This window comes from Equus caballus, chromosome 9 (assembly GCF_041296265.1).
Source record: "Equus caballus isolate H_3958 breed thoroughbred chromosome 9, TB-T2T, whole genome shotgun sequence".
NCBI classification, from domain to species: domain Eukaryota; kingdom Metazoa; phylum Chordata; class Mammalia; order Perissodactyla; family Equidae; genus Equus; species Equus caballus.
In genome coordinates this window covers 10,745,259-10,773,031 of record NC_091692.1, presented here as the reverse complement: position 1 = coordinate 10,773,031, position 27,773 = coordinate 10,745,259, and positions in this window count along the sequence as shown.

Below are 27,773 nucleotides of genomic sequence, written 5' to 3'. Positions count from 1 at the left end.
CTCCTCTTTTTGCTGAGGAAGACTGGCCCTGAGCTAACATCTGTGCCCATCTTCCTCTGCTTTATATGTGGGACGCCTGCCACAGCATGGCTTGACAAATGGTGCATAGGTCCACACCTGGGATCTGAGCTGGCAAACCCCAGGCCACCAAAACGGAATGTGTGAACTTAACTGCTGCACCACCAGGCTGGCTCCAACGTTACTGTGTTTTTAATTTCAAATTCCACTTGTTTTTTGCTGGTATATAGGGAAGCAACTGAATTTCCTATATTAACTTTGAATCCTGCAACTTTTCTATAATCACATATTAATCCCATGAGTTTTTTTGTTGATTCTTTCAGATTTTCTACATAGATGGTCATGTCATCTTTGAACAAAAGCAATCATACGTCTTCCTTCATAATCTATATCTCTTGCATTTTCTTTTCTTGTCTTATTTCATTAGCTGGAACTTCTGGTACAATGTTGAAAAGCAGTGGTGAGAGATGACATGCTTGCCTTGTTTCTTATGTTAGTAGGAAAGCTTCTAGTTTCTAAGTATTAAGCATGATGTTAGCTAAAAGTTTTTTGTGGATATTCTTTGCCAAGTTTGGAAAGTTCCCTTCTATTCCTAGTTCACTGAAAGGTTTTGTCATGAATGAATGTTGAATTTTTTAAAATGTTTTTTCTGCATCTATTCATATGGTCACGTAATTTTTCTTCTTTCTCTGTTAATGTGATGGATTACATGAATTGGTTTTTGAAAGTTGAGCCAGTCTTGTATATCTGGGTTAAATCCTACTTAGTCTTGGTATATAATTATTTTTATACATTATTGGACTCAATTTTCTAATATTTTGTTGTTAATTTTGCATCAATGTTCATAAGAAATATTAGTCTATAGTGTTCTTGTAATGTCTTTTTCTGGTTTTTGTGTTAGAGTAATGCTAGACTGACAGAATGAGTTTGGAAGTTTTCCCTTGGCATCTTCCCTCTGAAGGAGATTGTAGAAAATTGGTGTAATTTTTTCCTTAAATGTTTTGTATAATCACCAGTGAACCCACATGGGCCTAGTGCTTTCTGTTTTGGAAGGTTTTTAATGGTTTATTCAATTTTTAAAATAGATATAGGCCTACTAAGACTACCTATTTTTCCTTGTGTTAGTTCAGCAAATTGTATCTTTCAAGGAATTGGTCCCTTTTAATCTAGTTTATAAAATTTGTGAGTATAGACTTGTTCACAATATTCTTTTATTATCCTTTTAGTGCCCATAGGATCTGTAGTGATGTCCTCTCTTTCATTTCTGTAATTAGTAACTTGTGTCCTCTCTTTTTCTTACTTAACTTGGCTACAGGCTTATCAATTTTGTTGATCTTTTCAGAGAACCAGTCTTTTGTTTTGTTGATTTTTTTCTATTGATTTTCTGTATTCAACTTCATTGATTTCTGCTCTAATTCTTATTATTTGTTTTATTCTGCTTATTTTGGATTTAATTTTATCTTCTTTTTCTAGTTTCCTAAGGTGGAAAGTTAGATTATTAATTCTACATTTTTCTTCTTTTCTAATACAGGCACTCAATGCTATGAATTTTCCTCCAAGCATTGCTTTTGTTGCATCCTACAAATTGTGAAGAGTTTTACTTTCATTTTCATTTAGTTAAAAATATTTTCAATTTCTTTTGAATTTTCTTGTTTAATCCACATGTTATTTAGGGGATATTGTTTAGTCTCCTTTTATTTTGGGATTTTCCAGTGATCTTTTTGTTGTTGATTTCTAGTATAATGTCATTGTTGTCTGAGAGCAGATGTTATTTGATTTCTATTCTTTTAAATTTGTTAAGATGTGTTTTATGGCCCAGAATGTGGTCTACTGATGAATGTTCCATGTGAGCTTGAAAGCAGAGAGTATTCTCCTGGGGTTGAATGAAGTAGTCTAGAGATGTCAATTACATCCAGTTAATTGATGGTTCTGTTGAATTCAGCTACGTCCTTCACTTATTTTTTGCCTGCTGGATCTGTGCATGTCTTATAGAGGATGTTGAAGCCTCCAGCTATGATAGTGGATTCATCTATTTCTCCTTGTAGTTTTATCCTTTTTTGCCTCACATAGCTTGATGCTCTGTTGTTAGGGTCACACACATTAAGGACTGTTATGCATTCCTGGAGAATTGACCATTTACCATTATGTAATGCCCTTCTTTTCCCAGGTAATTTTGAAGTTAGCAAGCTTTGAAGTCTGCCCTGTCCGAAATTAATGTAGCTACTCCTGCTTTCTTTTGATTAATGTCAGCATGGTATACTTTTCTCTAGCCACTTACTCTTAATTCAAATGTGTCATATTTAAAATGGATTTCTTATGGGCAACATATAGTTGAGTCTTGTGTGTGTGTGTGTGGTTTTTTTTGAGGAAGATTAGCCCTGAGCTAACTGCTGTCAAGCCTCCTCTTTTTGCTGAGGAAGACTGGCTCTGAGCTAACATCCATGCCCATCTTCCTCTACATTATATGTGGGACACCTACCACAGTTTGCCAAGTGGTGTCATGTGTGCACTGGGGATCCGAACCAGCGAAACCTGGGCCGCTGAAGCAGAACATGTGCACTTAACCGCTGCACCACCGGGCCAGCCCCTGAGTCTTGTGTTTTGATTCACTCTGAAAATTTATCTTTTAATGGGTGCATTTAGACCTTTGATATTCAAAGTGATTTTTTATATAGTTGGATTAATATCTACCATATTTGTTATTGTTTTCTCTTTTTTGGCTCCTATTTTTGTCTTTCACCCTCTTTTTTCCTTTTGAATTTTTTTTTTTAGGGAAAGATTTGGTCTGAGCTAACATCTATTGCCAATCTTCCTTTTTTTCTTTCCCCTCCCCAAAGCCCCAGTGCATGGTTGTATATTCTACTTGTAAGTCCTTCCAGTTCTTCTATGTGAGATGCCAGCACAGCATGGCAACTGATAGATGAGTGATGTGGTTCTGTGATCAAGAAATGAACCCTGGCCACTGAAGCAGTGGAAGTGCTGAACTTTAACCACTAGGCCATCAGGGCTGGCTCTTTCCTTTTGTGGTCTGAATTGAGCATGTTATATGCGTCCATTTCCTCTCCTTTCTTAGCATGTCAGTTAAATATGTTTATTTTTTTACTTTTTTAATTTGTTGTCCTGGAATTTGCAAAGATACAATTACAGGTAATCCAACACCACTTTAAAATAACACTATACCTCTCACAGGTAGTGTGAGTACCTTATAACAACAAAATAATCCAAATTCTTCCCTCCCGTCCCTTGTATCATTCCTGTCATTCATTTTACTTATATATAAGCATCCAAGAGCATATATATATATAATGTAAATAAGCATACATACTTGAATATATTGTTGCTATTATTATTTTGAACAAATTGTTATCTGTTAGGTCAACTAAGAATAAGAAAAATAAAAGTTTTTATTTTACCTTCACTTTTTCCTTCTTTGATGTTCTTCCTTTCTTTATGTAGATCATGTTTCTGACCTATATTATTTTCCTTCTCTCTAAAGAACTTCCTTTAATATTTCCTCTAAGGTAGTTCTACTGGCAACAAATTCTCTCAACTTTTGTTTTGCGGAGAAAGTCTTTATATCTTCTTCACTTTCAAAGGATAATTTTGTAGGGACAGGATTCTAGGTAGAATTCAAGGCATACAATTCTCTCAGCACTTTAAATGTTTCACTCCACACTTTTCTTGTTTGCATGGTTTCTGAGAAGTGGGATATAATTCTTATCTTTGTTCCTCTTACAGATAAGGTGTTTTTCCCCTCTGGCTCCTTTCAGGATTTTTTCTTTATCTTTGATTTTTTGTAGCTTGAAAATGTTATGCATAGGTGTATTTTTTTTTTGGCATTTATCCTACTTAGTATTCTCTTAGCTGAATTTGGGGGACATTCTCAGTCATTATTGAGTTAAATATCCTTTCTTCTGTTCCTTTCTCTGTTTCTTCACCTTTTGGTGTCTCATTACACATGCTACACCTTCGCAGTCCTCCCACAGTCCTTGAATATTCTGTTCTGCTGTTTTTCAGTCTTTGTTCTCTTTTCTTTTCAGTTTTGGAGGTGTATATTGAGATATCTTCAAGCTCAGAGATTCTTTCCTCAACTGTTTCCAATATACTAATAAGCCCATCAAAAGCATTCTTCACTTCTGTTAAAGTGTTTGATCTCCAGCATTTCTTTTCAGCTCTTAGTATTCCCATGTCTCTGCTTACATGGCCCATCTGTTCTTGCACGCTGTCCACTTTATCCATAGAGTCCTTTGTGTATTATTAATAGTTTTTTAAAATTCCTGGTTTGTGCCAGCCCTGGTTGCTTAGTGGTTAAGTTCAGCATGCTGCACTTTGTCAGCCTGGGTTCAGTTCCTGGGCACAGACCTATACCACTCATCTGTCTGTGGCCATGCTTTGGTGGTGGCTTACATACAAAAATAGGAAGATTGGCAACAGATGTCAGCTGAGGGCAAATCTTCCTCAGCAAAAAAAAAAAAAAAAAAAAAAAATCCTGTTTGATAATTCCAATAGCCCTGTTGAGTTGGTTCTGAAGTTTACTCTATTTTCGCAAGTTGTGTTTTTTGCCTGTAGTATGCCTTGTAATTTTTTCTTGATAGCCAGGCGTGATATATCAGAGAAAAGAAACTTCTGTAAATAGGCCTTTAAAAATGTAGTGGTGAGGTGTGGGAAGAAGGGTTCTATAGTCCAATGATTTGGTCTCAGTCTTTTAATGAACTGTCTGTCTGGACTGTGAACTTTACAAGTGTTTGTCACTTTTTTCTTCTCCCTAGTTTGGAGACGATGACTAGAGTGGGCTGGAGTTGGGTATTTCCCTTCCCCCAGGTAAGTGAGGCTCTGATAATAACCCAGCTGGCTAGGCTCTGAATAACTAGTTTTTCCTGAGGGCAGGCCTTGTTAAGAACAGACTTTTCTGGTATATTTCAAAGTGATTTCTTTTCCTTTCCCCCAGCTGGAAGCATGAAGAGATTTTTCTCCACTATTCGCTGTGAGAACCTGGTTGAGATCTTGGTGGTAAATATCACAAAGTTGTGAGGGATCCTCCATGACTATGTCCCCCTGAAGCGTATAACTCTCAGACTTATCCATACTGAGCCTCCAGCAATTTGTCAATTACAGTTCAGGTTTTCCTACCCTCCACATGGCTTCCTGTGGAGGTTTCCACTCATGAGTCTCTGTGCTGATAAGCTGTGACTCCTATATTTACCTGTTCCTTGGTCTTGGGGGCAGCCTTTTACCTGTGTCCTCACTTCTCTAACAGATCTTAGAAAAGTTGATTTTTCAGTCTGTTCAGTTTTGTATTTGTTGTTAGGATGAGTGGTGACTTCTTAGCTCCCTACGTGTGGAACTGGAAACCACAACATAATATTAAATTTTTATTATCAATAATTTATGGATAAAGAAACACAGGTGAAGAAGTTTTTAAATTTGCCCAAAGTTACATAGCTACTAAATAATGAAGCAAGTATTAGGTTCTAGATCTTCTGACTCCAAAGCTTGACACCATTAATCTCTCTTCCTTATTCAGTCTGGCTATTGAGTGGAAGGTAGTAGATGTGTTATTGGCTCTTGGTTAACATCAGCCCTGATATTGGTTCCCCTGCAGTGAACCTAGCTGGTACAGGGTTAAAACTAAAAGCATGCATTCCCAGCTTCCCTGGGTCTTTAGCTACACTCATATGTAAATGTTTGTTTCTTTAACCTCTGACTCCCTGACCTTTATGACCAAATAGAAGTTACAAGTTGTTAAAGCCCAGAGGGCCTAAACCTGGGCTCCCACTAAAGTTGTAGCTAATCCCAGAATCTTGAAGTTCTTTTACAGGGAAACTAATGTGCAGAAAATATCAGGAACTGAAGCTTCCCAGGCCCAACTCCTTGGCTTCCTGATGTTGGACTCTACCTTCCACCATGGAGATAAACAGCCAAGGACACTCATCTGAGAAATCCTTTGTCTCCTCTACTGGAAGCAGCCCCAGACACAGGCCGATGGGAAACTGCTGACCAAGAAGTCCCAACCCCCCTACCCTACCTAAAACCATAAATAAAAATCCCTACCCATTTCTGAATGGGGAGCAAGCCATTTTGGGGACACTGGCCCTTGCTTTGCTCCCTCTTCCTGCCAAGGTAAAGCCTTTCCTTTTTAGTCCAAGACTCTGTTCTCATTATTTGGATTGGCATTGGGATCAGAGACAGAACTTTTGGTAACAGATGTGTGTGAGGTAGGAGTTGAGGAGAGACATATTTAGAATTATATTGTCCTTATACAGTCCCTGTTTAAACTACATTTACCTGAACTTAGTGTCTTCAGCCATTCTCCTGTCATGGAAAAAAATGGATATCATGAGAAATTTTGGTAAGAGAGTTTTGAAAAGACAGTCAAATGGTGAAAATCGAAGGAAAAAGGAGTGTGAAGGCTGTACATTAGAGCTGATTTGCTAGAAAATATTCTTGGCTGCTGTGGCAGCTCTTCAGGCTCATGGTGATTCCTGTGATTTTGCTTTCCATACATTCGGCAGCACCAATGCTTGGAAGCTGGACAAAATGGACCTCAAGTATTTTATATAACACTAAGATTTTCATGATCTCGGGGAAATAAGCTTAATAAATTAAGATACTAAATTAAAATAATGAGTTATTTCTTTAGAAAAGTGCCTGGATACTCACTAAGTATACAAAGTATATATACAAAGTAAGACTTTGAGTTTGTGACATCTATAGGAGTAGAACTCAGAGAACATGTAGAAGGCACAAGTTGTGTAGATAGTCTTTATTCTGGAGACTCAGCATAGGAGAGTTTTCTCTATTTCCATTGAAAACTGTGTTTTTGATATTACCTCTCAAAGCCCAGAGAACTGAGGCTGAACCAAAATAACTGCAATGATGCTTGATATGATAATAAGAACCTATGTAAGTGACTGCACAATCACATTTACTTGAACTCTACACAATCAATTGTAATGATACAAAAATAATAACAGTTTTGTAATATAGCATAATTGAAAGAACTAACAACCATTTAAGAAATACATTTTATGACCTTTATCATTTTCTAGTTACTTTAATAAAAATGTATAAGAACAAACTTTTATCTGTTATAAACTTCTCTTTGCCATTCAAAAAATCAGAAATATTTTAGTTATAGTTTAAAATAATTTATTTGAAAAAATTTCGACTTTTAAAACTCTGTGCTTCTCAAATAGTTTTGATCTGTATTCATTCACTTATGTATTTAACAAATAATTATGGAGCACCTATTATGTAGCAGATACTATGCTAGGTGCTATGGATAAAATGGTAGACAGATAAAGTCCTATAAATTACAGCCTACATTCCAGTTGGCATGTGATTGGAATTTTTTGAGATGTAGAATTTTTTTAAGGATACCTAGTATCTTTTTAAAACTTAGTCTTCCACGTATCACCAGACTGTGAAAAGAGATATATGCCCCATTAGTGCCTAAATTATCATGGTTCCAAACTATGACCTCATTGATCATAAAAAATGCAGTCCTTAACAGAATTAAATAGTTGAAAATTTTTTTCATGTCTTCAACTATGCTTAAACATGTCCACACAGTAATCCTGGCCATTGTCTATCAAAGACAGGTAGTCAAACTGGTCCTCTAGCAGCCCATCTCTAGACAATTCAATGGAAGAGCAGTTCATAGAGTGGACTTTAGTTCCAGTTACCATAATAGTCACCATATTTCTAAAAGCCAGTCCCTATTAAGTTATGGAACTAATTTATTGGGACTGCATCAAAAGGATAAAGATTCTTATTGCTGTTCTCCCACAATAAGTCAGAATGCTTCTTCTGTATTGTGTTCAGCTATTGCACATGTACCTGTGTATTACTCAAGGTTCTTAGTTGGAGACCACAAAATCTAGTCTAGATAGTTTATCAAAAATAAGTTAATTGAAATAGATAGAGTACAGTTATTGGAGGGGTTAAAGAAACAGGCATCAGGCTCAGCTTCCAGAAACTACTCCTCAAAACACACTATAAATCTAGTAAGGAGACTTTTGCCATTGAAAATCTCTAAACCACACCACTTCTGTTACGACCAGGAAGCTGCTTCTGCCATCTCCGGAAACTGTCTCACCAACCTGTACACCAGCAAAATGTGTGGACTGTGATCAGTGGCTTTCTTCATGTAGCTACTTTATGAAGAAAAGGCTTGCATGGGTTTGTCTGATTGAGAGGCTGTAAGTCTTATATCTGTACCCTTGCATCAAGGAAATTTGAGAACTGTAGCTTTTTTCCCCCACTGTTATTCTGGTAGATTTTTATTCTCCTTGGAAAGTAGAGTTCACTATGTGAAGAACTATCAAAATATGCAGAGGGAGTTTTGGACAATTTCAATTACAGATGCTGTGGTCTGTTTCTATAATTAGGCATAAGCAGTGAGGGGATGGAAGGGTAGGAAGAATGAATGTACTTCCCACAGCAAAGTCAACTGACTTTCAAACTATTACCACGTCTTAATGTCACCAAGTTCTTTCTCCCAAGACACACACATGCTGCCCAAGTTCCTGTGTTAGAATTGGGTCTTTTGTCCCTTGTCATACTGTTCTTGGCATCATCGCTATACACCAGTCTCCAGCCTTATTCTTGGTTTACCCCCAACTAGGTCAAACTCCTCATTTTTCACTTTCATGTTTTGTTCCATTTTGTTTTTCTTCAGAGACCCTTCTCCATTCATTCAACAAATATTTGTTGAGTTCTTAAGTAGTACCAGGCAAAATTCTAGCTGCCCGTCATACAGCAGTAAATAAAACAACGTCACCCTAAGGAATGTATACTCTAGTATGGGGAGAAGAATAATCAACAACTTAAATATCTATTTCATTGCATCAGCATAATAAAGAAAATTACAGAGTTAAGGGTTAGGCTGTGGTTGGATGCTATTTTATATAGATTTTTTTCTTATGGCGATTTAAATAGAGTCTTAAGTGAACTAAAGGAGTGGGCTGTGCCCATGTCAAGAGGAGAAGCGTAACAGGTCTGAACAACTGGTAAAATGGAGCGTCCATTTACTGAGATGGGAAAGACAGAGGATCAAGGCTGGGGGGATACCATGAGAACAGTTTTGAACATATTTTGTTTAGAAGGCCTATTAAAATCAAAGTGGAAATGTCAAGCAGGTATTACATATATAAATTTAAAGTTAAGAAAACAGCTTGACTATGTGTAAAGACTGAGGTTGGAGGAGATTATCTAAGGAATGAGCATATATAGAAACGAGAACAGAAGAAATATGAGAACTGAACTCCATGACACCCCAGTATTTAAAGGAGAATGTAGCAAATGAGACTCAGAATAAGGAGCTAGTAAGATAGAAGAAGCAAGAGTGAGTGGTATAACAGACCACTCCAGATGCCCCAGTCCATGGCCTTTGGGCCTTCCTGAGTTGACCCAAAGCTTCAGGTGCAGACTGTATCCAACAAGGACAACTTCCCGGACAGGTGCCACGTAGTTTCTCAGACAATTCCCAGTGGGTACCAGTTGTAGGTGAGGGGAATCCTGCTAATTATTACAATTTCTAGTGACATTTCTTTTTCCAATTTCACTTTCTCCAATTCCACAATGGTGCTTCTGTTTACCACCCAATAAACTAACTCTACCCAAATCTTTATTTTTTCAATAAGATCTTCTTTGTAAGAAATCCAAACCAAGATAATTTAAGATAAGATAATTAATTTAACCAAGATAACTTTACTATAACTGTTTTTTGTGAGTAATGGGGGAGATGTCTAATTAGAGGGGGTTTAAAGAGAGGAAGTGGAGACATTTATATTGACAATTGTTTCAAAGATTTTTGACCTCAAAAGGGAACAGAAGAGGGATGGTAGAGAGAAGGGGGAATGAGGCTGACAGAAGGTTTTTTCCTTGTTACTGATGGAATATATTGAGGCAAGTTTTATGATGATGAGTTATCTGGTAGCTAGAGAGTGCTAGATAGGAATGTGGGAGTACGTGAACTTTCTTTTCTGAGAGAAGTCTTCCGAGAGTGAGGAGTGGAGAAGAGATATTCAGAGAGAGGCCAAAGTAGGAAATAGTTTTCTAGAAGGATCAGAGTAAATAATTACCGAACTATGTAGAACCGCTAGCTGCTTGAAGTTAGTAGTCATAGATTTAAGATGCAATCAGTCGGGATGTTCATCTACTTTTCTTTAGCCAAGTTCAACTCTCTTAGGATAGGTATTGAGTGGGCAGAAACATGGATTTTAGAAACCTTGAATTTATTCTTAGGTGAACAGAAAGCTGGGAAGTTGAGAGTCTAGGCAAGTCACTGATTATAAAGTCTGACAATGGATCTGGGTGAGAAAAAGAGGGAAGACGTGGGTTGAAGAGCGATAATAAAAATCGACTGGATAGATCCCTTGTAGGACCCAATGAGATCAAAGAATGGTTTGAGTGCAATTCTAGAAGAGAACTTGCTGAAAAGATAGGAGGTGGTTCTCAGAGAATAGAATCCTGGAACGTGAGATTCTACTGGTGAAGAGATAGAAGAGGAGGATCTTTGTCAGGATCACATGCAACTTGGGCCCTACTTTTCCCCTGGAATTTGAGGGTAAGGATCTTTTTTCTTTTTTTTGTAAGGAAGATTGGCCCTGAGCTAACATCTGTTGCCAATCTTCCTCTTTTTGCTTAAGGAAGACAGTCCTGGAGCTAACATCCATGCTCATCTTCCTCTACTTTGTATGTGGGATGCTGCCATAGCATAGCTTGATGAGCGGTGCATAGGTCCACACCTGGGATCTGAACCTGCAAACGCTAAGCCGCCGAAGCAAAGCAGGTGAACTTAATTGCTACGCCACTGTGCTGGCCCCAGGATCTTTTATTCTTTAATGTCATCTGACGTATGCTGGGGCTACCACAGTCAATCAGGCCTGTTTTTATTCATCTTTACTCTGATGGTGAATACGCTCCAAATTCTTTTTCTCAGGGTAGCCTCAGGTACCATTAAATCCCATTAGATCAGAAGATGTAAATGGATATATACATAAAAAGTGTTGAATTTCTTTAGTCCTTTTAGCCCAAACTCTTCTACAGCCAAGTAGCTCTATAGCTATTGGAATCTAAGCCACATTGATATTAAGTGGCAATATGTCTACTATGTAACATGTGTTCAGTAAATATTTATTGACTGTTGACTCTTGACCGATTCCTGATGTAATCACATCTAACCAGAAACAGCATAAATCCTTACACTTTTATGAATGGAACTAATCTTTTTCTCCAGGAGAACTGGGGAGGGACAGACAGAAGAGGAAGAATGATGTGCTGGTGGTGACATTCCATTATCAAGGCTAGAGTTGGGGGTTAAATCTTTGCGACCAGCTGCCCGTCTTTCTTCTTGGGACCATAGGGTGATGTAGAGGAGGTGACAATGGCAGCAACCACTTTTCATGGTGATTTCAATGCTTTTTTGTATGGCTCCAAGATCTAAGAGAATTAAAGTTGTAAATAAAAATAATTAAGGTATTTGAAAAACCGTCACCAAAAAGTCTAATGACTTTAATATCATTTTGCACTTTACCGTTTCCTTCGGCTGTTCTTCAAAAGTATCCAAATTAATAGGAATATTATGTTCATTTACTGCTGGTACAATTTTCTTTAGTCTGGTGATATAGGAGCTGACGGCAAGGAAACTTTCTTCATTGGTAAGAAGAGAATGGGAGAAACTTTTGTATTTATAGATGGGGCTAACGAAAATTCTCTAAAGCAAATGGGATTTTTTATTACCTTAATGTTTTATTTAATTTAAATATATATATATATAGTCTCTTAAGAGCAGACATTAGTATTAAGCACAAATTGTTTTCCAGTGGTAGAAGTGAAATTCAATATAATCTCTATTGTATAGTTTGACATTTTCTACCACGAACAATTGAGCAAAAAGTTTTAAGGAGCAACATGAGCAGCTTTCATTCAGATGCTTCTATTTGGAATTCTTTTTTTTTTTTTTTTTTTTTTGAGGAAGACTGGCCCTGAGCTAACATTTGCTGCCAATCCTCTTCTTTTTGCTGATGAAGACTGACCCTGAGCTAACATCCATGCCCATCTTCCTCTACTTTATATGTGGGACGCCTGCCACAGCATGGCTTGCCAAGTGGTGCATAGGTCTGCCCCAGGGATCCAAACCAGTGAACCCCAGGCAGCCCAACCAGAATGTGCGACCTTAAGCGCTGCACCACTGGCTGGCCCCTACTTGGAATTCTTGATGAAGGAAATAAGTGATAGATCAACTAGGCCTAGAAATATTTAAATGCAATGAAAATGTTTCTTATTTAAAACCAGATTCCCAAAGCTTTGGAATCTATGAATAACATTGAAAAAGCAAATTCAATCTTATTGTGAGCTATATGAAAACATAAAATATGGATTAATGTGAAATAGAGTCCTCATTCCTCAACTGACTAGGAGAAATTCTGTGTAAGTACAGACTCATAGATCTTTACTTTAAAAAATATTCTAGTACTTCCAATATTCAAGGACTATGGGTAGCTAATTCAAAAGTGTATAATTATAAAGATCTTTACATGATAAATATTGTATGATGTCTTAGAATGTAAAGGGAAATGAACAGTTACAGGAAATTTAGTGACACATTTGAAGAAAAACAACAGCTTATAGAATGATATAAAATATTTTATCCTATGTTCAGGTTCCTGTCTTCCACAAAGAAATGAGGCTATTATACAAAATTGTCACCAAAACACAGAAGAAGCCAACAGCTGTGATTTCAGTAAATCTGGGCATGATATTCAAGGGAGTTTTCTGCCATCTTTTGTCATTCGTATAGATTCAAGAACTAATCTCTTTCACCATTTCAAAAAGCTATTTATGTACATGTCATTGTCCCTCATCAGACTCTACTCCTTTAGACAAATGAAATTTTATTCATCCTTTTGCATCCCCTGCAGAACCTAGCACTATGTCTAGCTCTGAATACTTCTTCAGCAAATGTTGTGGGAATTGGGTTAAATTCAATATTGTCAAATAAATGGCAAAAATCTAAAATACTAATGAATGCAAAGAGAGTCCAATCATTAACTAATAAGTCTCAAGTGGTCTCCAACTAAGAAGAAGAGAGTAATTCATAACTGAGACGGAAATAAAAATTAAACAGGAAACAATCAGGAATTATTATTAGCAAAGTGATTGGAAAGTTAAAGACAGAATTTTCTGGAGAACTTTGCTCACAAATTGGAGGCTAATGAGAACGGTTAGTGGTGAAATGAAGGATTAGCGAACAATCAAAACTTGAAACATTTGGGGAGCGGTGCCAGCTTTACAGAGATCATTAAATGCTGTTTTACGGAAAGAGAATACGATGATCAAATGCTTAGGAAGGATAATATACTTGTATTTTTGTATTAAAGGATATTACCCATTAGAAAGTTTAGAATATTAGACTAAGTGAATAATAAATATAATCAAATATCACAGGAAGACAAGATATAATCCTTAGGAATGTTCAGATGAGAATAATTTTCAAACATGTAATTTATGATTCCAATGGTTTTTTTCTCACTTAACATTTCTAAACACATCTTAAGAAGATCAGCTTGGAAACACTACAGTGAACTTTATAATTAAAGCAACTTCTCATTATTTCTAATTCTCCTCTGTTTACCTAAACTCTAGGCATGTGCTGCTCACTCAGAATACTGGACTGTTTCTATATTGCCCAGAGTCGAGAAATTCGGATTTATTTACAAATGTTTATATAGTCTTTTCTAATGCTCCCAGCATTCTAAATGCTTTACAAAGATTCATTCCTTTATTCTTCGTAACAACCTTATAATAGAGATATAACTATTATTATCCTCTTTACCAAAGAAGAAACCTGATGTGTGGGAAAGATAAGTAACTTGGCCACAGACACATTAGTAAGTGGGGACTCTGGGTTCCCAGGCCAGGCTCCCACTCACAGAGCTCTGCTCCCACTCCTTGAACTCTCACCACTTAGCTCCACCTGTGTTACTCAGTCAAAGGCTAAATAAATTGATTTAAATATGACCTGTGCCCATGATGCAACGAGTTCACATTTTAGCAAACATATTGGTACTTAAATTTCCGAGTGAATGTTTTTTCAAAAAGGACTCAATTTGGAAGCTGTAGATTTACATCAACGAACCTTCATTTGCCATATTATTTGGGAAACATATCTCCTGCCCTTAGAACAAGTTTAAAATTCCAAAAATGAAATCAATATTGTTACTTTAAATTTCTCCCTGTCCATCTTTTAAATAAAAAAATATGTCCCAGTGAGGTTCCCTTCTTCAGAGTCAAGACATGACTTTGGTTTGAGTAACTTTTTCAGTGTCTCAAATCAAATTTATTCTCTAATAATAAAAATTTTCTGCCATGAGCAACAGTCAACAAAAATTCATCTAAAACAGTAACCTGCTACTACTATTAGAATGGCAAAATTCAGGACACTGACAACGCCAGATGCTGGTGAGGATGGGGAGAAACAGGAACTATCATTCATTGTTGGTGGAGATGCAAAATGGTTCAGCCATTTTAGAAGACCGTTTGGTGGTTTCTTATAAAACTAAACATACTCTTACCACGCAATCCAGCTATTTCACCTCCTTTGGGTTTTACCCAAAGGAGCTGAAAACTATGGCTACACAAAAACCTTCACACGAATGTTTATAGGAGCTTTATTCAGAATTGCCGAAACTTGGAAGCAACTAAGACATCCTTCAATAAGTGAGTGAATAAATAAACTGTGGTACACATAGACAATGACATATTATTCAGCACTAAGAAGAAATGAGCTACGAAGCCATGAAAAGACATAGTGGAACCTAAAATGCAATTTACCAAGTGGAAGAAGCTAATCTGTAAAGGCTACACACCCTATGATTCCAACTATGTGACATTCTGGAAAAGAAAAAACTATTGAGATAGTAAAAAGATCAGTGGTTGCCAGAGTTTGGGGGTGGGAGTGATGAGTAGGCAGAACACAGAGGATTTTTAGGGCAGTGAAATTACTCTGTATGATACCATAATGATAGACACAGGTCATTATACATCAAACCTGTAGAATGTACAACACCAAGAGTTAACCATATTAGAAACTTTGGTCTTTGGGTGATCATAACGTGTCAATGTAGGTTCATCATTGTAACAAGTGTATCACTCCACTGGGGGAGGTTAACAATGGGGGAGATTAAGCATGTGTTGGGTAAGAGGGCATATGGGAAATATGTGGATTTTCCTCTAAATTTTTCTGCAAACTTTAAACTGCTCTAAAATTTAGTCTTAAAAAAATTGTCACAAGAGTTATACAAGACCTCATCTATAAAGGGTCAAGCACAGTGCCTTATACAAAGCAATTACTAAATAAATTGTTATTCTTCAGCGGTCACCAGTTTTATGGCTTCTTTCTTCTAAAAGCTGCTGTCAGTCATTCTTTCAGTTTTCTCTGCCTTTACCTCATTCTGAGAACGTAACAGTTCATTGAAGGGCTTGAGCATTGGGTCCTGACTTACTTTCCTGTCACTACGGTAACAAGCTACCACAAACTTAGTGGCTTAAAACAACACAAAATCATTTTTGTGTTCAAAATCAAGACGCAGTCCTAAAATTAAAGTGTGGGTAGGGCTGTATTCCTTCTAGAGACTAGATAATCTAGAGACTAGGAGATAATCTGTTTTCCTGCCTTTTCCAGGTTCAAGATCCCCCTGCATTCCTTGGCTCATAGCCCCTTCCTCCATCTTCAATGCACATCAGTCCAACCTGTTTACATCATCACAGCTCTCTCTTCTGACTCTGAGTTCACTGTCTTCCTCTTTCCCTTGCAAGGACCCTTCTGACTACTTTAAGCCCACCTGGCTAATCCAAGATGATCTCGCTATGTCAAGATCTTTAATTATCACGTCTGCAAAGTTCCTTTTGACATGTAAAGTAACATATTCACTGGTTCTGGGGATCAAGAGATGACTATCTTTGGGGCAATTAGTCTGTCTACCACAAGGCCAGACTGCCTGAGTTACAATCCTGGTTCTGCTATTTATTTGCTGGGTTTTTTCTAGGCAAATTACTTAACCTTCTCAAGTCTAAATAATCTTAACTATAAAGTTAAGTCATAGTATCTCACAAGAGTGTTGTAAGGATTAGATGAAGTTGTACCATATATATAGATTATCATAATTCCTGTCACGGAGTAGGTACTCAGTAAAGCTCAGCAATTATTATTTTTATTAACCCCATCTGATAGAAACAAATTCATGTTAACCAAACTCACAGGAACAAATGCATAAATTTAAAGCACCTACATATTAATTTACAAGTAGAAGTACAATCTTGGGATTAACAATACTGTTATTCAGATAAAATAAAAAAGAAGCCATGTTATAATCAGAAGTTGGATGGATGGTTGTGAATAGAGAAAAAGCAGAGATAAATCAAGGCATATCCAGGGACCAGGGTTTCCTTCAGTTAAATCCTTGTTACTCAAAGCATGCCAGCATCGCCTGGCAGTTTTTTAACATACAGAATATCAAGCCCCACTCCAGACCTTCCGATGAGAATCTGAATTTTTCTGAGATCTCCAGGTGATCTGTATGCACACTGACATTTGAGCAGTACTGTCCTTGAAAGTGACTAAAAGGGCATAAGTGCTTTGCCCAGGTGCACCTGTTTGCTCCAGTAGCATTCTTCTGTCTCTTTTGTCATAACTGGGAATCACCACCCTTGGTCTATCAATAAATTCTGTCTTTACATATGCCAATACTATCTAAAGGGAATGCTTATAGACAGTTTCCCTTTGAAGTGACTTGGCGTAAGTATGTGCTGATTACGTGTGACTAAAAGTCTAACTCGGTGCACATTCTTAAGTTCTTCAGTTCTAAGTTCATGAAGAAAGGAGAAGGCTTGCCCCTCAAAGGTCAAGAAACAACAATTACAAAGACAGACTTCCAGAAATCAAATATCCACTCCACTTCTTAATAGCTCTGCTGAATTCTATTATTAGGCTAATATTTCAAAACATAGGTCTCCAAGAAAACTCAGAAAATGAAAATTAATTAACTACACTGATCAATCACAGCTAAATATTAAATTTTCAACCGGAAGTAAAGAAAAAGAAATTATATGGAATGCATTTTCTCAGATCGAACAATAATCATTGAAGTATGCTTTTTGAAATGAGAGCAAATAGCAAAGTATAAATGAAATTGCTCTAATGAAATGTGCCCACCAACATCGAAAGATAAGTACATTGAGATTCTATGCTTGTCTTCAAAGCGGACGGAGTCATAGATTAAAATTCTTAGAGATAGAAGGACATTGACGATAATTCAGTGAATTACAACATTTGAACATTACTTCAATATATACTTACTGAATATCTATTGTGTAAAGCCCCGTGCTCCTCACACTTATGTCAAATGCTGACTTCCCTGAAAGAGCCTTCACCAAATGAACCTGTTGAGAAAACAAAGGTAAGTTTATTCTTACCTTGATAAGTGAAAGCACTACTCTGACAGTCTTCCTAGCCTCTTGGGAGAGAGAAGGCAAAGTTAAGATATTTATGAGGTTTTAGAGCCTGGTTTATGGAGAGTCTTTCAATGCAGGGGTCGTGGGGGAAGACATGACTAGAATTGAAAAAGAATTATTATTAATTTTATATTAGTGAACACAGCAAGGCAAGAGTTTTGAGGTGAGGGTTTATGAAGAGCTTTGAAAACTAAATGGTCATATGATGGTACCTATTGAAAAGTCTAACAGTTTGAGGTTCATTTAAATGGTTTTTCCAGGAAGTTTCTAAATGAACAGTAAAGTTACTTGCAACTTATCTTCCTGGGCAAGAGTTTCCTGGAATAGTAAACTTATGTTGATGAAGGCAGTGGAATAGCAAAGTGACATTGGTGAAGACAGCCTAATGGCAGAGTCAAGTTATGTTAATGTAGAGAATGTACTGTGTGCTGTAGATGGTTTCAGCTTTCATTTTAGTGACTCAAAGATGAATAGGACACAGTCACTCTTCTAAAAGAGTATACAATAAAATACAAAAGTTTTTATTAAGTACGAAAATAGGTTTGTTCTGATTGTAAAACATATAGTTATTGAGAAAAAGTAAGGAAAAAAACATAAGAAAATAAAAATCACCAAAATTCACCAACATGAGAGAGCATTCCTAACGTTTTAACATGTTTGTGTGTATTGTTTGTATGTATATATATATTATGTGCATATTATAAATCGTAAATATTTCTTAACTGAAAATTGGTTCCGTACTATCAATAAACTTTGTAGGTAGCTTTATTTTTTACTTCTTTAAAAGGCCATGAGGATTTTCTTATGTTACTAAATATTATATGAAAACTTGACTTTTTAATATATGAGTTTGTGTGTATATACATATGTTTTAACCTAATTTATCTTATCAGGACATTGTTGGTTGTTTGATCTATTTTCAACCTTTTATTAGTCACTACTAGATGTGGTGTCCTTGTTGCATGAGGTTTCACTGAATGAAAGAATTGCTGAAATATGATTATCAATGCGAGGATAATATTTGCATGGAAATATTGTATATATCTTTAATTATTTCCTTATCAGAGTTTCTAGATGTTGAATATGACTATTTTAATGATCTTTCAAATAGATATTTATGTACTGAAATCTGAAGGCCAAGGAGACATTTTTATTAATACCTCATTCTGAAGCATTTTTCTTTGCTCAAAAGCAATGAGAATACTTAATTGATAGAATTATTGATCCCAAATCAAGATATTTTGGGTGAGTACTTCTTAGCAGCATCTGTCAAAAACGGCAGAGAAGAACAAATGCAAACTTCCATTTATTTGTTGCTTAGATCAAAATTGCTGAATGTAATCATGAAATTTCTTTAAAGCCTCATCTTCACTTTTTAAGAAAAATTTTATGTTGTAGTCTATAATATATCAATAGGATCTTCTTAATATCGAATAATTCACCCAAAGTTTTGAGTAAAATTGATTCTCTAGGAGGAAGCAACAGGTTTTACTATTCTTACTATCATAGCCACATTCCCAAGGGTATATGTATTCCAATTTGCAAATCACAATGACCACAATACAATTCATAAAGTATTGAAATAATCATTCACAAGATCATCTTGGATGCTGAAGAAAACAAGTCCAAGACTGGGAATTATCTCCAGAGACAAGCGAAGAATCCTTAGAAGGGGATTGCAGATACCAAATGTGGTGAAAATGAGAATAACGACACTTTTCTTCTCCCAAAAGAAGTACAGGTATAAAGAGATCAAGAGCAAGAGACAGCCAGAAAATTATGTGATCAATATGGTAACACAAAACTCAGATAGCCTTAAGATCCTGCTGAAATTGGGGGGAAACATCAGAAAGAAACAGGAGAATAAAATTGCCAAAGTCATGGATTTTATTTTTCACAAGACTGAAGGACGCTGCTATCATTGGAGTAAGATTCCACTCTTAATTCAGAATTCCAGCTATGTAGGAATACAAGAGTATAAGAAGACCTCTATGGCTTATTTACTACTCATTGCACATTTGCACCTTTAAACATCAATCTTAACCCTCCACCCACCATCCCCTGGTAAGCACCATATTACTCTGTTTTATACAAATCTGACCTTTTCTAGATTCCATGTATAAGTGATATCATACAGTACTTACCTTTCTTTGTCTGATTCATCTCACTTAGCATAATGTGCTCAAGGTCCACCCATATTCCCACAAATGGGAGAATATCCTCCTTTCTCATGGCTGAATAATATTCTATTGTGCATATAACTACATCTTTTTTATCCATTCATCCACTGATAAGCATTTAGTTGTTTCACTATCTTGGCTATTGCGAATAAAGCTGCAATAAACATAGGAGTGCATTTTTTTAAAGTATAGGAAAAAATGGAATAGATTCTCAAACACATTAGGAATGGGTACCAAGACGTGTGAAAATCTACTGAGAAAGATGGGCTGGGTTTGCAAAGTTCTCAGTGTTATTTTGTTTTGGTTTTTGACATGAGCGGTTTAGAATCTAGGATCTAGGAAAGGAATCAGTTTTCACAATGGTGGACTCCACCCAAAGGAATGGAATCCCTTCCAAACAGGAACCCAATGACTATAAGTGATCTCAAAGAGTGCTGTGTTTTAGATCCAGCTGTGTTTTAGATCCAATAATCACCACTTGAAAACTGGCATGGATTAATCGGAACCCTGAAGAACCTGAAACTGCCTTTCTCCCCCACACCCATCACACCCCCTTTCTTTACTTTTTCCTCTAGACTAAAACTTTGCATGCCCAAGGGAAACTATATTCTCTTTTGCCTCTAGGCTTACATTAGAAAGCTAAGACCAGACAACATATCAAATCCTAGGGAGTGGTTCATCTTATGTAAGAGAACTCAATTATCATTAAACTGTGGGTCTTTGAAAGAAGGATAGAATTGGACATTGTTTAAAAAAAAGGAGAGAAAAATGTAAGATATAGTAGCTTAGGGAAATGTACTCCTATATACTATTCAAAAATTTCCGAGAATATTAGTATCACATTTTGCCACATATTAAAATAAGTAGTTTTTCTCAGCTGTCTTATACTGTAGTCTGAGTAAAAAGTAGATTTTTCAAAATAGTTTGAAGAACAGAAATAGTAAAATAAAAGTCAAAACAAATAATTAAAAGTAACATTTATGATATGAGACTGATAATAATAGACCCCACTATACAAGAGAGAAACTAATAGATACAAATACTCCAGGATATAACAATTATCAAAAGAAGTATGAGAAGTTCTAATCTGGTGAAAGGGAAACATATAATGAACAGAATAAAGCCAAGAGTACACAATAATTTATGGCTGGTTGAGCATGCATAAATGTGACAAAACTTCAAGTGAATAGAAAAATAAAGATGGTAAAAGAGATGGCTGTGATAATTAGTATAATATAAATTATGACCAATGATCAGGATTATGATTTACAGTGGAAGAAGGAGATGGAAATAGAGAGGATGATTTACAATATTCTGTGAAAGGAAGGAAATAAAACAAAACAAATAAGAATCAAGTGACAAAGCTTAAACAAGGCACAAAGATGATTTATTATAATGAGAAATGATTGAAATTGATTTAAGAAAGTAGAAAGTAAAGAAGTAATGTAAAGCCACAGAGCTGTATAAAATCACCTACTGTACACACCTTGATTTTTTTTAAGTTGGCTTAAAAACAAAATAAAACTAAACACTACTTTTTTGGAAATATAGACACTGAACAGAAATAGAAAAAAAATATATAAAATAATAGAACATAATTTTTTTCCATCACCACTTAAAAACTTATTTTTGCAGTACAAATCACATAATTCCTTGCTGGATTGCTTTGTTTATCACTATTTTTCCTAGAAATAATTTCCTAAAATGTCACTGAGCATACACTTAAAAAATAATTGTGATTTACATGGACATCATCATCATGGTAGCATGAAAAGATTCCTTTGTCTCTTCCCTTCAATCCACAGTGAGTAAAACATGCATAACCCAACCAAGGCTACATTGTCCAACACATCAGGAAGCCGGAGAGATCCACACATCAGTACATACAAAGGTGCTTGGATTAGAGTACATAGAGGTTAACCAAGGGGAGGAGCAGAGGGAGTGCTCAGATTCCTGGTCCCCAGGCTGTGGTTGCTGAACCAGCCCCAGAAAAACTGGTGGGCAGCAGAGAAGCATGTGTATGAGGCTTCTGGCCTCCCAGCTATACCAACATTTGCAGTCACAGGGGAAGGAGCAACAGTGGAGGCAAAGGCACATAATCCTGCACCCCCAGCCACAGCTCAGAGTCTGGTAGCAACAACTAAGGCATGCAGATGACCTCAGTGACCTCCCAACTGCAGCAGTGCCTGTGGCCACAAGGAAATGAGCAACAGCAGAGGTGGTGGCCCATGATTCTGGCTCTCTCTCCACCCTCTCCAACCTCTCTTCCCATGCCCATGGCAGCAGAACTTTCAACCCAGGTGATCCTGGATGTGATGTAGGCATCAGCCATCCCTGTACCCCTGGCAGTAAAGCCAGTGGCTGCAGTAACACCAGCAACAGCAAGGTATCAGTGACCCCTTGAGGTGAAGGCAGCAATAACGAGAGTACCAATGACACCCCTAATACAGATGATGGAAGGTGGAATGTACAGATCCTCAAATATAGCCAGAGACAGGACAGGAAAGAGAGACCATAAGCTAGTGCTATAGCACCACCAACTGAAAAACAACAGAAAGGCCTCTTATCTCCAATGGGTTGAATAGTTTAAATCAAAACAAACAAAACTATACCTACATAAGAAAAGCGTTCACTACAATAGATGCACCAGCAAAGGAGTAATTCAGCAAGCACCACAAAAAGCCATGGTAACACAGCATCACAAAAACAAAATAAAAATTCTCCGGAAATCAAACATAAAGTCATGGAAGATTGTAATCTAACTGATAAACAAATAAAAATAGCTGTCCTGAAGGAATTCAATGAGCTACAAGAAAGCTTAGAAAGGTGGTTTAATGAGCTTAGAAATGAAATCCATGAACAGAAGGAATACTTCACTAAAGAGATTTAAAAAATAACCATACAGAAATTCTGGAGCTGAAGAACTCAATAAACAAGATGAAGTCTTCATTATAAAACATTGGAAATAGAGCAGATCATATGCAAGAGAGAATCAGCAAGCTGAAAGACATGATGCAGGTAGAAGAGGAGAGAGAACCAAGATTTTTTTTTAAATGTATAAGTTCTGCGAGAATTATCCAACTTCACTAGAAAGGGCAACATGAGGATAATGGGTATTCCAGAAGGAGAAGTGACAGAGAAGAGAGCACAGAGCTTACTTAAAGAAATAATAGCTGAGAACTTCCAAAACCTAAGGAAATACAAATCCATGAAGCTAATATAACACTCAATTATCTCAATGCAAAAAGACTTTCTCTAAGACACATCATAATAAAACTGTTAAAGTCAACGACAAAGAAAGAATACTAAGGTGGGGGGAACCAATAACCTACAGGAGACACTCCATTAGAATCAGCAGATTTCTCAGCAGAAACTCTACAAGCCAGGAGAGAATGAAAAGATATATTCAAAATATTGAAATTTGACAACTATCAGCCAAGAATACTCTGTCAAGTAAAGTTGTCCTTCAGATATGAAGGAGAGATAAAGAATTTCCCAGACAAACAAAAGCTGAGGGAGTTCATCACCACTAGACCTGACTTACAAGAAATGTCGAAAGAAGCTCTCCTACTCGAAACGAAAAGGCAAAGGTATACAAAGCACTGAGCAGTGATAGACTGAATCAGAAAATTGCAACTCTGTATCAGAATAGCTTAGTAGAAACTTAATAATAACACAAAAGTTAAAGGAAAAGAAACATTAAAAATAACTGTAACCACTTCTATGTGATAACAAGTTTACAATACAAAAAGGGATAACTTGTGACAACAAAAGCATAGAAGGAGAAGAGGGAAAGGTTGGAACCTGCATAGGCAAATGGAGATAACATGGTTTCAGCAGAAAAAGGAATATCTTATATATGAGATCTTTTATACAAACCTCATGGTAACATCAAAACAAAAATTCAGAGCAGAGACACAAAACAGGAAAAAAGAAAAACAGTACAGAAAACCATGAAACTGAAATGGAAGACAGAAACACGAAGAAAAAGAAACAATGGAAATATATAGAGCAAACAGAAAACGAAACATAAATGTTGTTTTGAGGTCAGTATTGAGTCCTTGTATGCCAATAATCATCCAAAATGTAAATGGATTGGATTAACCAATCAAAAGGCACAGAGTGGTTGGATGGATTAAAAGCAAGACCCAACAGTATGCTCCCTCCAGAAGACCCATGTCAACTCTAAAGACAAACATTAGCTCAAAGTGAAGGGATGGAAAGTGATACTCAAGCAAATAGCAACCAAAAGAAAGGGGGTGTAGGCATACTTTTATCAGACAAAATAGACTTCAAACCAAAAATGATGAGAGACAAAGATGGACGTTACATAATGATAAAGGACAGAATTCATTAAGAAGACATAACATTTATTAATATATATGCACCTAACATAGGAACACTAAAATATACAAAATATATAAACACTAAAATATATTTAAAAAAATTTCTAAAAGGAGAAATCGACAGCAACACAATAATAGTAGGGAACTTTAATATTCCACTTACATCAATGGATAAATCATCAAACATAAAGTCAATAAGGAAACATTAGCCTCAAATGAAACATTAGACCAGATGGATTTAATAGATATATATATAGAACGTTCTATCCAAATGCAGCAGATTACACATTCTTTTCCAGTGTGCATGGAACATTCTCAAGGATAAAGCATATGTTGGGAAACAAAACAAGTCTCAATAAATTTAAGAAAATTTAAATCATATCAAGCAACTTTTTCAACCTCAACAGTATAAAACTAGAAATCAGCTACAAGAAGAAAGCTTAAAAAGTCACCAGTATGTGGAGACTAAACAACACATTGCTGAACACCTATTGGATCAACAAAGAAATCAAAGGAGTTGGGTTATATGGTACTAGTCTTATAAGACCACCATTGTATATGCAGTCTGCTGTTGACCAAAGTGTCATTATGCAGCACTTGACTGTATGTATGTGTATATATACATAAATTGCATATATATGTATGTATACAAATATATATGTTACATATATAATTCAATATGTATATACTGAATGCAAGGCATGCTTTTAAAGAATGAAAATGTATTGAATACAAGAGAAAATTATTAAATATCTCTATTTGTGAGGAAGGAAAGGAAATCAGTTCATTTAAAGTTAATTTAACCTAAGAACCTATGACTTTGAAATTTTCAACACATTATAATTCTTGTTCTAGTCTTTGATGCTATTCAATCTAAATGGTGACTAGTAAAACATATAAGTATCAGTGGCTGGCTCCATGGCTGAGTGGTTAAAGTTCCATGTGCTCTCCTTTGGTGGCCAGGGTCTGCGAGTTCTGATCCCAGGCATGGTTCTATTCCACTCATCAGCCATGCTGTGGAGGCAACCAACATGCAAAGTCAAGGAGGATTCACAAGAATGTTAGCTCAGGGCAAATCTTCCTCACCAAAAAAAAGAAATATGTAAGTATTGATGTTAATATTTGTTTATCTTAAAAAGAAATTATCTTAAGGCAAAACATATAAACCCTTCTCTCTCCTTAACTATGCCCATGAAGCAGACAGCCTTCTGGTAGCTTGCATCATGCCTGTCTTCAGATTTCTTGGTAAGTCAAACATCTTCAAGAAGCGATTGAATTTATTCGTTCAGTATCAATCAGAACATTATGAAAAACATCAGCATAACTAGAAAAGACAAAATGTCACTAAACACAAGTCACAGAGGAAATTCAAGGGGTCCCAAATTGTTCTGGGAACAGTCAAAAGAAATATTTGGGAATAACTCAAAAATAAGCAAAACTGGAAGAATCTAAGAGATATGGGGATAAGAAGAGAGACACGGAATGGATCTTGGTGTCCGACATTTATAACGGGTAAACAAAAACATTGCACACAAGTCCCATGGTTACTGAATCGATTGAGCTTTTATTTTGTTTTAATTTTCTCCCTTATTAGCTTTTTAGTTATAAATTATTTTATTATTCTTTAGTGATTTGCCAGGAATTATAATGGACCTTCTTGATTTATTAATAACTAACTCGTTAGTGCTTTTATGACTTACAGGAGGATTTAAGTATCACAGAATGCTCTAATTTTATTTAGCCCTACTTGATTTATATGTTATTTTTGTGGAGTATTTTTATTTTGCACATCACTTAAACCTCCCAAGATATTATTATCATTGCTTCACAAAGTCAATATTCATTTACTGACCTGCATTTCTATGCTTTTTATTTCTTCTCTTGTCTTCAAGATTCCATCTGGGATTATTATTTCTCTGACTGAAGAACATCTTTTATCATTTTCCCTAGTGCAGGTCTGCTGATAATAAATTCTCAGCTTTAGTATGTGTGTAATGTCTTTAATTTCCTTTCATTTATTTCAATATATTTTTCTGGGTATGTAAGTCTAGGCTAGGAGTTAATTTCTTTCATTTATCTGAAGGCTTTCATGTCTTACGGCTTCCTTGTTTCTGTTGTTAGCCAACTGATAGATTTGTTCTTGCTTATTTTAAAATACAATACCTTTTTCTCTGCTTTTTTGTTTCATTTTTAGCCTTTTTGCTAAGATGTGCTTTTGTGTTGCTTGCTGTATTTATTCTGTTTTGGTATCATAAAGTTTCTTGAATCCACAGCTTGATTCTTTCATTAATTCTCTGCCATTATCTCTTTAAATATTGATTCTGTCCGTTTGCTCTTCTCCTGGAATTTCAACTACATGTATATTAGATTTTTCACTGTGTTTGTTATATCTCTTGCTCTTTTCCATATTTCCATCCTTTGGGTCTATTTGTGGTTCAGTCTGGATATTTTCTCTGACCTGTCTTGTAGTTCACCAGTTCTCATTTCTCCTGTGTCTAATCTGCAGTTAACTCCATCTACTAAATTCTTAGATTTAGATATATATTTTCCTCTTAAGAATGTCAATTTGGTTTATTTTTATAGTTTCCTATTCTCTTACAAATTCTCATTTTGGCTTTTAGTCTCTTAAATATATTAATCATATCTATTTTAAAATCCACACCAGATAACTCTGTTATTTAGATCCTTTGTGCATCTCTTTCCCTATCTATTGTGTTTTGCTCATCTTATCTTCTTACACACCTAAAATGTTTCTGTGCCTTTTGGTTCTTGTGTAAAATATTGTAGAGAGAGTGTAAGGCTCTGCATCTTATCTTCTAGACAGAATATACTTTTGATTTTGTCACACAGTTGGTCTGGGGGCGTGTCTCCTTAATCAAATTAGGGATTGAGATGATTTGAAGTCAGTTTTTGTCCTTGTTGGGACAAATCTATTTATCATTTATCCTTCTTCTTAAAGGATAGGCGTTTTGGAGTATACTCCAAAAGTGCTTGTGGTTCTCAGGGCCTCCTTTTTGACAGGCCTCAGACTCAAATTTTTGTTTTTTGTAGCCTTGTTCAGATTGCTGAAGATTTGTTTGGCTTCTCAACCCCTTAACCATAATTTTTACTTTTGCTTTCAGGGGTGGAAATAGTGGGAAATACTGTTTACCTCTCTTAACTCCCCTTTTATCCCAAATATTGGTCCCTCAAATTCTTAATTCATAGACTCACTTTATAATATTACAGATTTACCAGATATTCAGCTAGATGGTTAGTTCAAGACCACTTAGTCTGCCATTTCCAGAAATGAATCTCCTTGCACATGTATTCTGGAAACTCCTAGCAACAGACTATTAAAGACCTAAACTCATGGCGTTGAGAATTACCATTATATTTCCCCTAAGAGTCATAAAGCCACTGTGGAAAGAGTAGTGTGACTATTCTTCAGAATTGCCACAATCAGTGGAAGCCGTGGGTTGCAGAAAATACAAAGACAACTACTTTTTTTTAAAGATTGGCACCAAGCTAACATCTGTTGCCAATCTTTCTTTTTTCTTCTTCTTCTTTTCCCCAAAGTCCTCCAGTACGTAGTTGTATATTCTAGTTGTAGGTTCTTCTAGTTATGGCATGTGGGACACCACCTCAGCATGGCCTGATGAGTGGTGCCACGTCTGTGCCCAGGATCCAAACCGTGAAACCCTGGGCTGCCAAAGTGGAGCATGCGGACTGA